The sequence below is a fragment of the Microcaecilia unicolor genome, chromosome 1 (genome assembly GCF_901765095.1).
Source record: "Microcaecilia unicolor chromosome 1, aMicUni1.1, whole genome shotgun sequence".
Lineage (NCBI taxonomy): Eukaryota > Metazoa > Chordata > Amphibia > Gymnophiona > Siphonopidae > Microcaecilia > Microcaecilia unicolor.
Genome location: NC_044031.1, coordinates 152800535 through 152817432, shown reverse-complemented (window position 1 = coordinate 152817432; position 16898 = coordinate 152800535).

The following is a 16898-nucleotide window of genomic DNA, read 5'->3' as shown; positions in this document are numbered from 1 at the left end:
GATTCAACAAAATTTAAGACCATAAAAATATTTCAGGCATAATTTAACCACAGATTCCTCTCAATTCAGTATCTGAATATTTCTATTTTGAAAAAATGCAGCTCTGGGGCCTTGTATTACTTGAAGATCAGAAATATAGATTCTCCCCTCCTTCTGTGGGTTTTCAGACTGGCACCTTCTATAGTGACTAGTGTAATGCATTGTCATAGACGTGAGTGAGAGAATTTGTGGGATGAGATAAACCAGAACCAAGCGCAGGAGTCTGGCTCAATTCCAAGAATCAAATATAACCAGATGAAATTAATGAGCAAAACTTCCCCATAGCATACAGTAAATCTCTGGTATTTGAATCCCAGTGCTGTTAAATGTGTATATGTGATACTGTTTCACGGTTGTTCTATTATTAGATTTCAGTTTACTGTTTTCAAGTTTACCTCATTTATTGTATTTATGTTTATTCTTGGTCATTTTACTATTGTTATGCTGTTAACAAAATTGAAGTTTTATGTTAAACTGTACCTGCTGTACACCACCTTGGTTGACTCTCTTCAGAAAGGTGGTTAATAAATCCCAATAAATAAATAATAAAATAAAATAAACTGTTTTCCAGAGCAACCATGGTACCTATTCCAGAAGGAAGATTGTTTTGGACAGTCCTTGCTTAGAATTTAGTAGCATAGGGGCCTTTTTACTAAGGTACACCGAAATTGGCCTGTGCTAGTGTAGGCGCGTGTATTGGACGCACGCAGGTCCATTTTTTAGCACACCTGCTAAAAAGGCTTTTTTTTTGTGGCCGAAAATGGAAGTGTGGCAAAATTAAAATGAGTGTGCGTCCATTTTAGGCCTGAGACCTTGCCACCACCCACTGACTTAATGGTAAAGTTTCACACATTAACCAGGCAGTAATCATCAGTGCATGTACCACCCAGTTAGAGCCACATGGTAGAAGACAGAAAATATTTTCTGCCGCACGTTTTGGACGCGCGTCAATAATAGAATTATCGCCTGGGGCACACGTAGCCGGGCGGTAGTTCTAATTTGACACGCCGTAGTAAAAGGGCCCCACAGTAAGTGATGGCGGATAAAAACCTGAATGGTCTATCCAGGTGCCCAACAGTCACATTCATTATCAATTCAAGATTTAAATCAACAATGAATATGATATTATATACTTGATCTTGGTCTTTCTTTGGTGTTTCTGGGACATAGACCATAGAGGTCCACTCGGTTTTGTCCTTTTGTTTCAACTACTGGAATTGCCATCAAAGCCCACTCCAGCCTATCCAAGTCCATCTTGCATTTGTGTGACAAAGACTGTAAAAGTCTGCCTGGCATTGTCCTCACGTTCCAAACTGCTGGAGTTTCCATTGAAGCTCCCTCCAGTCTATCCTAAACCAGGTTGCCATATGCAGGAATCAGACCATACAAGCCATCCCAGCACCGGCCTTAATTGATGCAGCCCCATTTGACATGCAAACACATATAAACTTACATCCCAAAGCACTGTGGAATCAGGAGTCCCTAATTCTACCCACTGAATTCAGTGTTGTGGGTCTTATAATGAATCAAGACAGGACTGGAACTAGATAACTCAGCAGCTCTATATTTTCCAGCCTTTCTGTGTGTGTCTGTATTATCCTCTCTTTCTACTTGTGCCTTTACTTACCTGGTCTCTTTCTAATTTCTCTCTTATTCAAACGTTCCTTTTCCTGCCACACCCTAATTTTGCTCTTTCATTTCAGTCCCTTTTTCTCCTTTTCCTTTCTTCTATCTTTTAAGGTATATTAAATGGCTCTCTTTTTCCACAGTTTTGAAGTTTTCTCACTTCCTGTCTTCTCCTGTTCCAACCTTTTCTCCCTCTGTGTCTCAACCCAGTTTTCTCCCTCTTATTCACCCTTTTATCTGTATCTTTGTTTTCTGTTTCTCATTTGTCATTTTTCATCCTATTTTCAGTTCGGCCTGTTTCTCCCCATCTTTCTTAACCCTCTCCCCATGTTCTCTATACTATCCCCTCAATGCCCTCTTTTGTCGTCCCACCACCACTGCAAATTATCTCATTAACCTTCTCCCACTTTAATTCTTTACTCAATCATTAGATTTTCACCCATCCAGTTAAGGCATATACTCAGAATACCAGATCTATTTACGAAGAAGCATCCCTTTCAAGGATCCAGAAGGTTTGTATGCACAAAGCAGTACCTCCTCAAGTGGGGCTCAAGTCTTCTGACTGTCCAGGGAGCCCCTACTCAAGTGGGTCCAGGCTAGCACAGCTCTTTCATGCTCATAGCCAGACAAACTACTGATGGCCCCAATCTTCTTCCTCTACAGCATTTTGAAGTCCAAGTGAGGCCTCAGCTGCCAGAGCCTGCATCCAACTTCTTTCATGCTGCACCAGCTCAGGTGTCTCTCCTGCTGGTGCCAGAGCAATGCTAAATGGTTTAACCATTGCACAAGCCAATATAGGGAAGGCAAGCAGTTTTGCTCTGCTTCTACCTGCTAACAAAGGGCATTATCCATTGGTCTGGACTAGTCAGGCAAAGACAAAGAGGAAATACAAAATCCAGTTCATACGTAAAACCTGATCAAATAACTGCACTTTCAAAACTTACACAACTTCAGAAAGTCTTTGTTCCACAAAAACAAGCAGCAAGCATGAACATAGGAGATCTACAGTGAACCAGTCTGTAATCTCTAGCAGAGGGAACACACAGACAATATTCATCTTCAGAGCTGAGCAATCAAGCCAGGGTATACAGTTTCAACTTGGAGACCAAATATCCAGGCCTTGCATCATGCAGATCTTTAAAGGTCAGACATAAGACCTTTTATGTAAGACTTTAAACCAAGTTCATGAAATGAAGATGAGTTAAAATCATAAATATACGTGCAGAAAAAAAGCATTTGAAACCAGTTTAAAGCCTAAGAACATAAGAATATCCATACTGCGTCAGACCAATGGTCCATCTAGCCCAGTATCCTGCTTCCAGCAGTGGCCAATCCAGGTCACAAGTACCTGGCAGAAACCCAAATAGTAGCAACATTCCATGACACCAATCCCAGGGCAAGCAGTGGTTTCTCCATGTCTATCTCATTCTGGATGATCTGCAGAGGGTAAAGATATTTCATAGTAAGACCTAAAAAGAGAGGATTGCAACAGCTCAACCTGAAAAGAACTAAGGCCTACAAAATCAGAAAAAAAAAAGACCTAGAGAACTACACTAACACCAAACCACACGCTCTTAGAATATGCTTGAATTTGGACTCTAAAATAAAGGAACAAGTCTAAACTCCTTCCTACAGATGTAACCAGAAGCACGTTCCTGTCTAAAATAAATTGAACCTTTAGGGGGGAACTTTTAAAGAATTTGCTATGTATAAAAGCATGTTTTACAGAAAGAAAAAGACTCTTATAAAGTAGTGCAGACAAATACATATAAGTACACAAGCCAAGATAGTGTATACTTTTACATTCGCCATGCTTAGGCATTCCTAAAAGAATTAGAACAAAAGAGGAACTATAGCGCTTTTCTTATATCCAAAGAGGGTTCTATACAAATTCATTCAGATTGTGTGTGATATTTGGCCAGGTTGGCCAGTTTTAGGTAGCGGAAAACGGCAGCCAACAGGACAAAATACTGGCCAGTGTAGTGCCAATTTTCTAGCGATGACTTCAAAGAAGTTCTGTTCAGTATCTCCCTTTCCCACCTGCTAACCAACCACACTACCATTTATCTACCCATCCAGGATCAGTGGCAGTGGGTGGATGAATTGAAAAGAAATGCAGGACCTTGTTGAGTCTGTAAGTACACTAAAGTTTCTGCTGCATCCCACCACCTCCAATGCAGACTGTTTCTGTAAAGGTGGGTATGGCAGAGGTTTCAGTGCACTCGCAAGCTCAACAAGGCTCCTCCATGTTTCTTTTCAGTTATTGTTACTGGTGCTAAAATAAGGTCCCCAGTGGGAGGGTACATGATGATGCGACCACAACAGTGCAGTAGTCCAGTCAACTGGCAAGTGGGGAAGGGAGATCAATGCTACTGGACTTAGAAAGAGTTTAATTGGAAGCTGAAACAGGTGAAAGATCCTGGAGTGGGCCAGGGTGAGGAGGAAGGAAACATGTTGGGGCCATGAGAGGCAGGAATAGGTATGCAGCGGACAGCAAGAGGGAGACAGTGGAGAGACAATGGTCATGGGGGAGGATAGAAAGACAGAGTAGATATGCCAGAGAGGGGATAGGGGGTTATGGACATGGTGGTTGGAAGAGGGTTAGGAGACACAAGTAAGATGCCAGGCAAAATGGTAGAGACTATTATTAGATGTGCTGTAGGCCCTGAGTGATGTTTTGTAGGCTTTTATATTCGCAGTATGCATGGTACATATAGGATTTAGGTTCCTGTTATAGGGTTCACTTGTTTATGTTTAAGATGATATTAGGTTTTATTTGATATATAAATATAATAATTGTAAACTATTTTACAATTATTTTAACTGTTGTAAACCACTTGGAATATACTTATGATTTACATAAAGGAGCATAATCGAACGGAAACGTCTATCTCCATGGGCGTTTATCTCCGAGAACGGGTCCGTGAAGGGGCGGACCGAACTGTATTTTCGCAAAAAATAGACGTCCATGTTTTATTCGACAATTTGTGAGGTGGGCGTTTTTGTTTTTCAGCGATAACGGAAAATGAAAGCGCCCAGCTCAAAAACGAATAACTCCAAGACATTTATTCGTGGGAGGTGCCAGGATTCATAGTGCCCTGGTCCCCCTCACATGCCAAGACACCAACCGGGCACCCTAGGGGGCACTTCTACAAAAACAAAAAAAAAGGTAAAAGAGCTCCCAGGTGCATAGCACCCTTCCCTTGTGTGTTGAGCCCCCCAAATCCCCCTCAAAACCCACTGCCCACAAGTCTACACCATTACTATAGCCCTAAGGGGTGAAGGGGGGCACCTACATGTGGGTACAGTGGGTTTGGGGGGGCGGTTTGGAGGGCTCCCATTTAGCAGCACAAGTGTAACAGGTGGGGGGGGGGATGGGCCTGGGTCCACCTGCCTGAAGTCCACTGCACCCCCTAATAACTGCTCCAGTGACCTGCATACTGCTGCCAGGGAGGTGGGTATGACATGTGAGGGTGAAAATAAAAAGTTGTGAAACGGCATATTTTGTGGTGGGAGGGGGTTTGTGACCACTGGGGGAGTCAGGAGGGGTCATCCCCGATTCCCTCCAGTGGTCATTTGGTCATTTAGGGCACTTATTGGGGCCTTATTCATGAAAAAACAGGGTCCAGGAAAAGTGCCCTAAATTCTCCCTACAAACGCATATTTTTTTTCCATTATTGGTGAAAGGCGCCCATCTCTGATCGGCCGATAACCACGCCCCAGTTCCGGCTTCACCACGCCTTCGACATGCCCCCATCAACTTTGTCCGCATCCGCAACGGAATGCAGTTGAAAACGTCCAAATTCGGCTTTCGATTATACCGCTTTATTCATTTTTGTGAGATAAACGTCTATCTCCCGATTTGGGTCACAATATAGGCGTTTTTCTATTTCGATTATAAGCAGGATAGTATATTAAATAAATTCAAATATTCAAACCAGAATCTGAAATTTTTTGTATGGTAAGTTCTTGGGGTGGGGGGGGGTTGGTTCTCTGCATGCATAATATATGTTTGGATTGAACACCGTAGAGGGGAACATATGTGTGTGGAGGAAATGAGAAAGAGACTGTGGCTTAACTGGGGATGAATAAAGCAATCTCCTGTACTCCTCCCCCCTCCCCACCCACCCAACTCAATGTGGCTGGTAGATGTCAAACCCTGCACTGCTCAACACAAATAGAAGAGAGGGTTCACAAGTACACACCCTTATCTTGCATAGACTACTACAAATTGCTTCTCACAGGTCTCCCACTAAGTCATCTCTCTCCCCTTCAATCTGTTCAAAATTCTGCTGCACGACTTATATTCCGCCAGTGTTGCTATGCTCATATTAGCCCTCTCCTCAAGTCACTTCATTGGCTCCCTATCCGTTTCCACATACAGTTCAACCTCCTCTTATTGACTTACAAGTGCATTCACTCTGCAGCTCCTCAGTACCTCTCCACTCTTATCTCTCCCCACACTCCTCCCTGGCAGCTCCATTCACTGGGTAAATCTCTCTTATCTGCACCCTTCTCCTCCACTGCTAACTCCAGACTCCATTTCTTTTATCTTGCTGCACCATATGCCTGGAATAGACTTCCTGAGCCAGTACGTCAAGCTCCATCTCTGGCCATCTTCAAATCTAAGCTAAAAGCCCACCTTTTTGATGCTGCTTTTAACTCCTAACCCTTATTCACTTGTTTAGAACCCTTATTTTATCATCCTCACCTTAATATTCCCTTATCTCTTGTTTGTCCTGTTTGTCTGTCCTAATTAGATTGTAAGCTCTGTCAAGCAGGGACTGTCTCTTCATGTTCAAGTGTACAGCACTGCGTACGTCTAATAGCGCTATAGAAATGATAAGTAGTAATACTAGTAGTACATAAATCAAAGGGAAAAAAACAGCACAAATGGGTCTTCAAGATTGGGACAATCAAAAATTCTTTTTTGAAAAGTCCCAACACGGGCTATATTTTGGCAAGCGTCCGCCTGAGTCAGGGGCCTAACAAAGCAACACAGAAAAATATATAAATAAATAATACATAATACTACAAATGCAATCTAATACTTTAATACGCTATAAAAATGAACAAAAGAAGAATTACATGCATGTACATGTCAAATATTAATCACATGTTCCTAACCATCCATACCTGGCGAATTCTCAAACAGTACACATAAAGTTAGATTTGATGATACATTGAAATTGTAAATAACAAATCATCCCAAGAACAAATCAAATAACATTAAAAAATAATAAAATACCCATATTCCTATTAATACAAGCATATAAATTAATAATAATACACATCTAAATAAAAGAACAAATTATCAACATATAAATAATGAAGAACAAACTAAAACATTATAAATAGTGCTGCCTGTCTTACCTAAAAAAGGTCAGGACTCCTTAATGAATGATACAGCTCAGCCTCCAAAAAAGCTGAATTGGGAATATAAGCAAACAAATTTGCATAAATCATAAAGAAAACACATCATTACTTAATAAATGATAGGCCATCACTTCTAATTATGATCTTTAATCAACCTTAGCTGCACCATCATTAATCACCATAATCAGTGGACTATCATGAAACTATAACGTGCCTAATCACCCTGAAGTGCAAAAATTGTAAATACTGTGAAATAGGCAAATAACCCCACAAATTGTGAAATGAAAAAATTGTCACAAATACTAAAAGCAAACCCTGCATTGCTGCCATAATGGAACTTCTTTATTGGGGTGGGACAAAGGCAGTGGCAGGTGGTTTTTCTCTTTCCCTAATATGCTCACTGCATTTATTTTGCCAGAAGGCATCACTATGTATAAATAGCCCTTCTTCAAAAATGGCTTTTACACATGTATACACATAGAAAACCTGCTATGTTTATGTGGGTATGCTTCAAAAATAAGAGTCTAATAGGTCCTTTTAACAAGCTGCGGTAAAAAGAGCCTTGCGTTAAAAGCCGGGGAAATTTTTGCCATGCGCTGAGGCCCATTTTACCGCAGTGGGTAAAAAAAGGCTGGAAATAGCCATGGTCATGCAGTAAGATTGCTCTTACTATGTGGCCATGCAAGGGGGAGTACCTACCGCCACCCACTGAAGTGGCGGTAAGGGCTCCTATACTAACCCGGCGGTAACCGGGTAGCGCACAGCACTGCCTGATTACTGCCGGGTTAGTGCCACGCTAAAAAATATGGGCTGATTTTCCCTAGCGCAGGGAATGGCGCGTGCCAGGGCTGGAACTACTGCTGGCGCCTATATTGGGCAGGCGGTACTCCAGATTACCGTGCAGTAAGCCCATGTTGGGCTTACTGCTTCTTTGTAAAAGGGTCCCTTATTTATGAAAGCTGACCTGCTTATCATTTCTTCACAGAAGAATGAAAGAGTGCAGTAAACGTTGTTAGCACACATTTATCAGTTCTCATGTGTACCCAAGAAACCACAGATCTTTCCAAGACAGAACAGTACGACCACAATATTGTAAAGTTCAGAGATCTGGAAAACATTATTCACAGAGATATTCAGCAACAGCTGTTAAACATTCTCAAAAACAGTACTGTGGGATGAAGCACATCTCCAAATGTTCATGTAACTGGATATTATGCAACTTGCAGTCTGCTGCTTGTGAGCTGTGGCAGTGCATTTAAGTTTTCTGTGATAACAGAAAAAGGACATAACACTTGTCTAATCTGACCATCCAAACCAACTGCTCAGCTCTACAATCCTTTCTTTTACCTTAGAGATCCTCTGTGCATAATTTTTTGAATTCTGATACTTGTCACTGTTGGTAAGCTGTTCCACACATCTACTACCTTTTCTGTAAATAATTAATTTCTCTTTTCAGTCTCATTTCTGAGACTCATTCCTGTGAATTTGTACTGTGATGTTACTTACCTCTGTGGCCACTGACTCATCCCACTGACTCTTCTCCAGTGCCAACTAGAGTTTTGCCTCAAAGAAACTGCTCAGATACAATCTCTCTTTAGCAGCCAATACGATCAGTGTCAAGGTTAGGGCTCCTCTTTAACCTTAGGGTGACTTTTGTACACCCCTGGTTCTTTGCTCCCAACACCTCTGGCAAGGTCTTTCAAAGATTATACAACAGTTCAGGTACTTCCCTTCAGTCATCTGGCTCATGTCATTGATTTCAACACACTGGCTATCAGGCTGAAGATAATATGCAAATTAAGAGGCTTTGAGACTCCACCATTATTGGAATTCCCTTCCTCTAACCTTTTTTAACCACTCTGTTGGTTGGGGGGGGGGGGGGCTTCTTCTTTACACTGATAAGTGATAAAACACTATTCAAACTGAGCCTTACTTGGGAAGAATTGGAGTCTCAGTTAAACAGCCTCCACCTCTGGACAGGACTTTAACATTCTCCATAACTTTATAGTCCTGTCCTCTACCCCCAGCTGTTAGTCCAAATCTTAGTTCAACGGGCCCAGTGTTGCCTCACACTGGGATCCCCAACATAGTTGCAAACTTCTTCAACACAACACAACTTCTTTGGTCCAGTTGTCTTAGCTTCAGGCCCTGTTTCCTTCTGAATTCCTCCTCCTGGGAAGTGCCTTTAATAGGGCTGCTAATAGCCCATCCCCACCCCTTCTTGACCCCTCCTCCCACTTCTAGAAGGGTCCAGAATTTTCTCCAGTGTGCTTACTTCTTAAAGGGGAACCCTCCTCATCACTCTGCTATGGGCCCTCCCTGGCCTATAGGGTTCTGGTGGCCCCTTTCCTATCATTTTACAGGCCTTTCAGAATGGGAGTTCCCTCCGGTGGTCTCTTCTGGGTAGGACATGACACATCCTTATCACAATACCTTGGAGGTATTGAAATGTCTCTGTCATATTTCCCCTAGCAGCCTATTTTCCAAGGTATACATATTTAGATATTTCTAGCCCCATATGCTTTATGACAAAAATTGTGACCATTTAGGTAGCTGAACTATCTCCATCTTTTTTTTATATATTCTTTTAAAGATATGATCTCCAAAATGGCACACAGTACTCACCAGAGACTTATACAGAGGCACCATCATCTCCTCATTCTATGTCAGACCACTTTGATCAATTTCCTTGAGCTGGATCAGAGAAGAGCGCTAGATGTGGTATATCTGGATTTCAGCAAAGCCTTGATATGGTCTCACATATATAACTCAGAAACAAATTGAACGCTCTAGCTATGTGTGAGGAAACAAAAGGTAGCAGTAAATGGAGTTCACTCTGAGGATGGAGAAATTAGGTCTTACCTAATAATTTTCTTTCCATTAGTGCTTCCCTCTATTCTAGAACCCATGGGATAGTTGTGTCCATCAACCAGCAGGTGGAAATAGAGAACTGAAAACTGAGCTGAGACATATCTCTCTTGGCATCCAGTCTAGTTGCTCAGTATTTATGTAGACAAGCAGTAAGGAGAAACTCAGAACAAACACAACAACCTTAAACAACTCACTAACCTAACACTAGCTAGACAAGCAAACGTGTGGAGCTCTCTCATCTCTGGACAATTTGTAGAGAATAAGAGATATGCAGGAAGCACCAATTAAGATGACAGTCATTATTTGACCCATTACTTCACACTGACTAAACATCTCAGAAATCTCAGGCAGCCTATGGAATAGTGGGAAGGCCTAATGGAAATAAAATTATCAGGGAAGACCTAATTTCTTAGCTTCCCAAATCTGTGGAATGTTTTTAAAAGCAATCTCTAAAGTGGGTGGGATCCTGGCACCACCACCATGAGGACTAAAGCCCCAAAACTGGCTTCCAAACATGCTGCAATGTCCACTCTGTAGTACTGGGCAAAGGTATGAAGCATTGACCACATCACCACCTTGCAAATATCCACTGGACACAGTAAGGTAGCATCCACCCAGGATATCACTATACGCCTCATAGAATAAGCCCACAAGGCCTGAGGAGCCTGCTTCCCCACAAGCAAATAAGCTGTCACAAAAGTCTCCTTCAGTCATCTAGCAATTGTGACCTTGGAAGCCATGAGGCCAAGCATCTGTTTACCAAAAAGAACAAACAGCCTGTCCGATCTGCAAAACTCATTCATAACTTCCAGATATCTAATGAGGACTCTATGCACATTGATAAGCTTCAAGGAAGACTACTGAGCCTCCTTGTCCTCTCTGCGAAAGGATGGAAGATCCACAGATTGGTTGAGATGAAATGCTAATACCACTTTTGGAACAAAGGAAGGAACCATGCGCAGGAAAATGGAGAAAGGGATCCCAACAACAAAAGCTTGACGCTCCAAAACCCTATGTGCCAATGCAACAGCCACCAAGAACGCAGTCTTTAGCGTAAGATCTTTCAAGGAGGCCTTCCAGAATGGCTCTAGAGGAGGCTTCTGAAAAGCCCGAAGGATTAAATTAAGGTTCCACTCAGAACACAGAGTATGAATGGGAGGCTGCAAGTGGCCCACTCCCTGCAAGAATTGAACAATATCTGGGTGAGCCGCAAGAGAAATCTTCTGTAGTCAGCCCCTGAAACAGGCCAAAGCCGCAACTTGTAAAGAACCCAATGCCAATCCTTTCTGAAGACCTGCCTGAAGAAATGCTAGGATGTGTGTGACCTGAGTAGAGAAGGAAGAAAGTCTGCGCTCAGAACACCAGCCCTCGAACATTTTGCATATGCCATGGATGTAGTGCATTTCCGAGCTTGAAGCAAGATAGTAATGATTGAATCAGAATAACCTTTTCATCTCAACCAAGTCCTTTCAATGGCCAAGCCATAAGACCAAAGGGACATGGATCCTGCATGAGTAATAGTTCTTGTTTCAGTAGTCCAAGTACCTGCAGAAGATAGAGAGGATCCCTGCTAGAAATCGAATCAGGTCCGTGTACAGGAGCCTCCGTGGCCAATCTGGGGCTATGAGAATTATTTGACCCTGGCGCAATGTGATCCTTTTCAACACACAGCCTACCAAAGGTCAAGGAGGGAAAACATACAATAGATGTGTCTCCGGCCAGGGCTGTAGTAGGGTATCAATCCCCATCGAGCCCAGTTCTTTCCAACAGCTGAAGAACTTGGGTACTTTGGCATTCCTTTTCATTGCCATCAAGTCCAGAAGCAGAGAATCTCATTGGTCCACTATCAGCTGAAAACCCTGGCTGGAAAGTTTTGATTCTCATGGGTCCAAGGAGTGCCTGCAGAGAAAGTTCACCTCCATATTCCAGGACCCAGCAATGTGAGATGACAACAAGCAGATTTTTCTCCACCCACCTCATGAGGGAGGCCGCTTCCACCGCCATTGGAGGGCTGTAGGTCCCGCCTTGCTTGTTGATATAAGCCACCACAATCGTATTGTCAGAGAAAACTCAGACTGGGGCACCGCCAGAAATGAAGCAAAGTCGTGTAAGGCATTCTGCACTGAGCACCAAATGATTTATTGACCACTGAGACTCCTGTTTTGTTCAGGTGCCCTGTTCCAGATGAAACTTGTAATGAGTTCCTCAACCTAAATTGCCGGCACCCATTGTAATCTCCTCCCATTGTGTTGTTGGAGAGGGAGCTCTGACTATGAAATTCCTGGGCAACAACCACCACTGCATACTCCATCTGGCAATCAGTGTCCAAGGAAAATGAAGGTAGTACTTCTGTGACACTGGAGACCAGCAGCTGAGAAGAGACTTCTATAATGGCTGGATATGAGCCCTTACCCATGGCACCACTTCCATCACCGTAGTCATTGACTCCAGAATCTGAACGTAGTCCCAGATCCTGGGCCTGCCTTGAGTGAGGAGAAGACGCTTCAACCTCCTGCGTTACATGAGGAAGACACTCTCCCTTGCTGTGTCAAATAGAATTCCAAGATACTTCAGCATCTGTGATGGAGTTAGTCTGCTTTTCTTGAAATTTATCACCCAATCCAACAACTACAGAAGACTGACAGCTTTGTCCATCGCTGCCAAATAGGATGACACACAAATGAGCCAGCCACTGAGATTGCTTTGATGGAGGGATCAGATCTCTTCTTGTTAGGCATAATTTTGTAAAGAGTGTTATATATTGTATGTGTAATTTAATTATGTATGTGCAATTGTAACCTGCTTTGGTTAAAGCGGGATATAAATCTTAAAAATAAATAAAATAAAAATAAAGGTGAACTCTGATTCCCTGGTGCTGAAGGAAAGCCACCACCACCACGATAACCTTGATAAACATTCTTGGTGCTGTAGTGAGACCGAAGGGCAAAGCCCTGAACTGGAAGTGACGGCCCAGTACTGCAAAATGTAGAAAGAAGTAAGCCAACACTTCCACACACTTCAACTGCATGAACTAAGCATGTGTGGAAATGTTGCCATTGATGGCTGGAGCACTCCGCTGACTTCCTGCTGCTGAGACAGCATGGTCCTGGACTCTGGTGGTGAATCTCTGCCTGGCAGGGTTTGAGTATCCCTGCCAGCCATGCATTTGGTGCCACAATTTTGGAGGGGGCCTGAGCCCAATTGGGAAGGTCCAGGGCCCCGAGCCTCCCTCCCCCCCCCCCCCCCCCCCATGGCTACGCCACTGTGAAGAAATAGGAGTCCTAGGGATCGTAATATGAAACTCTTGAAGGTAGAGAGAGCAGGAAATATTTTTTTCAAAAAAACATGAGATAAATAAAGAATCCCTAAAGGCAAATGGATGGTAATGAAGAACTGATCTGAAGTGACCTGCAAAGAATACTCCTGGGGGAATTCTACGCAACTGCGCAGCAAAATTTGCACAGAATTCCTCCGCTCCCAGAACACACAGAATTCTGCAATTATTTTACAGAATTCTACTCAGTGCGATCATCAGGTCTCTCTCCCTCTCCCCCGCAAAGATAGCGAGCAGGAGGAGGAGGAAGTACATTGGGTCACTTCCTTCTCCTCTGCCGGCTTAGACCAGACTCTTTATGTGAACTGCAGAGGTCCTGCAGGAGGGCGGAGCAGACAAAGGTGAGTGTGCCATTGCGGAAGGTGGGGGAGGCTGGAGCTTGAACAGGGAAACAGGAGGAAATTTCAGGCCTTAGGATGGGGACATTCTGTGTTAAAACGCTACAAATAAACAGCACAGAATTTTCAAACATTTTGTATAAAATTCAGCCAGGAATAAAAGAGCAGTGGTTCAGCCCAAAACATCAGTTAAATGATTGCACTGTGCTCCCATGAAAGCAATATTGTAACCTACCATGGAATGGAGTGACAAGCCTAAACAGGAGGCATGAGGAAGCACCTGACTAGAGATTGAATAGACCATTTTGGTCCTTATCTGACATCATTTACTTTACTACACTGACACATTTTGACAGAAGAATCTTTTTTGTTGTATTCCCATCTACTAACTTGTGACCTGGCTTGGCCACTGTTAGAAACAGGATACTGGGCTAGATGGACCACTGATCTGATCCAGTATGGCTACTCTTATGTTCTTAGGTAAGTGATCTGGGTGGGTAAGGCACCTGCCTCTGAAGAAGCTATTAGAGTAATTTTACATTTGTCTCATCTAAAAGTAATATGAACAAATGCAGCACAACAAAATATAATAGGCCAGATTCAGTAAACAGCGCTCAAGGTTAGCGCTGTTATGATCCACGCTAGCCCCTGGATTCTATATATGGCGCCTCGAAATCCGCGCAAAAGCCAAGACATATTCTATAACAATGCACATAACTTAATTGGTTAACAAGCTAATCAGCGCAGTTAATTGGATGTTAACAAGCAATTATTGGCATTAATCGGCATTGAGATTTACGTGCACAACTCTCTAAGAGTATTCTATGACGCAGTGCTCCTAAATTCTAAGTCGCATAGGTGAAAAGGGGGTGTGGCCAAGGGTGGGGTGCAGACGTTTCTAAAATCTATGCGCATTGTTATAGAATATACCCGCTCTCCCCAGGATTCTATATAGAGTGCCTAGAGTTATGCGCAGAAGGCATATTCTGTAACTATGTGCATAGATTAATTGTTTTAACACGCTGTTAAGCGTTGTTAACAGATCTTAACAAGCACTTTATTATTCTCCTCTCTTTTTGTTTGGTTTTATTTCTATTCATCAAAAATAAAGGCAAAATCCATGCTCTTGGCAAGATGAAGAGTAAAGACAATACTGTCTCTGCTTGCAAATCCATGACCTCATCCAGGGTATTAAAAGGTATGGATCTGTAAGCAGAACCTGCTGTGATCTGCAGACATCAACGTCTCCATGGACAGATTTAGAAAGAAAGACTGAGAAAAAAAAAACATGAGAGGAAGTACGAGAAATATGAATAATGAAAGATGGAAATGTAGGTTATATAGTATTGGTTATGTCATTGGAATGAAAGTGGGCAGTCATCAGCAAACAACCTTCACAACATAGACTGCAAGTCTGTCTCTGTATAAAGGGACTCTGGGACAACAGCTGGGGGAGTGGAGGACTAATGTTTACTGCACCCAATTAAGGGAGTCCTTTACTAATGGTCAGCATGCACTATAAGCCCATTTTACTCCTACAGGCCCCATGCCAAATAGTGAATGCCAATGCCATTAGTATGTGCTGTTAGTAAATGACCCTCTAAGCCAGGGGACTCTCAGAAGCAAGCGATAGAAATAATCAGCACTGTGGTGCCTAGGGGTCAAGTACTGATTGTTTTTTATGCAGGGTGAACTATGATGGAAGCGGATATATGGACATTCTGAGGTCAGACTCCTGGGACAGCTTGTAAAAGACAGGAGGAGGCTGGAGATGTTGCAGCTAATTCTAAACGCCCAAACAGCAATATACAGTGAAATACAGTGTTCTTCCCAGGACCATCTGATGGGGGGGCGCCACCTGGCTGGAGAATGACACGGGGACAAAGTTGTCCCCACAAGCTCAGTGTGACCCCATCCACACAATCCTCGAACAGTTATGATTTTATATTTAAATCTTTTTATTAAAGTATAAAAAAGAACAATATTCTTTACAACTGTCCCTTATAAATCCCAAACAATAATACAAATAAGGATGTCCCCCCTCACAAACATCCCCTCCACTATCATGAAAACTGAACATGCCAAATTACTACAGAATGCTACATAGAAAATTTATGCTAACAGAATACCTGGTTAAAACACACACAGAACGAAAAAAGAGGTCGGAACAAGATGGCTGCCGCTGCATAGAGCTGTTGTAACAGCGTTCCAACTTATCTGGGCAAAGCGATTTTCCCCTTTTAAAATGCCCCACACAAAGAGAAAAGGGGTGGTGAAGAAGGTTCCCTCGCCCTCCGCTACCTCAACACCAACCCAACTAAGTTTGGATCGATTTTTGACATCAATCTCCCAATTATCAAGGGAAGGTAGTACCATAGTGGAACCTACCGGAGAAGTGGAGTCTCCACCGGTTGATGAAACCTCCCTGTCTCCTCCATCGCAGTTGCTTCCTCCGTGTCCGGCAGCATCAGCAGCCCTTGGGGCGACCCCATACACCACCGGAAGTGTGGTTGGAGAGGTGCCAGTTGAGGGACCTGAGCTGCAATACTCGCTGCCGAGCCCTCAGAAGATTATTTCGGGGGAAAAACCGGAGGTAAATTTAAATTTGATTTGGACTATGTTGAATGGAATGAATGAAACGTTGCTAAAAACGTCTGGGGAAGTTCATGTCATGAATGAAAAATTTGAGGAATTGAAAGTAACAATAGAGCAAGTTAAAACAGAAACCTCAACAAAGATCACGAATATCCAGAAAGAAGTAGATTTTCTCCATGAATTTAAGAATGCAGCAATAAGAGATAGTGGCGATGTTCGGCGCAGAATCGAACAGATTGAGAACTATAATAGAAGATTGAACCTACGATTGCTTAATTTCCCAAAACTCCTAGGAAATTCTCCTTCTGAGCTCTTTAGAAGATACCTAAATGAGATTCTAAAGTTTCCCCTTGAAAGTATGCCGCCAGTAAATAAAATCTATTATATTGGAAATCCTATGGAGAAAATTGGGGAAAAACAGAATCAGCAGCAAACAAATGGTAATTTGGACATATCTGCTCTATTAGAACAAACTTTGGATAAATGTACTGACAGGGCGACCCTCATAGTTTCTCTGGTATTTGAGCAGGACTTGAATGCCATTATGAGAAACTACTTCAAAAATTCCACTACTCCTTTCGGAGGAGAAAGGATATGGATATACCCGGACGTTACAAAGCAGACCCAGCAAAAAAGAAAACTTTTCCTGGCAATGAGAAAGAGGACATTGGAGATAGGGGGTTCTTTTTTTCTTGCCTATCCATGCAAATGTAATGTTA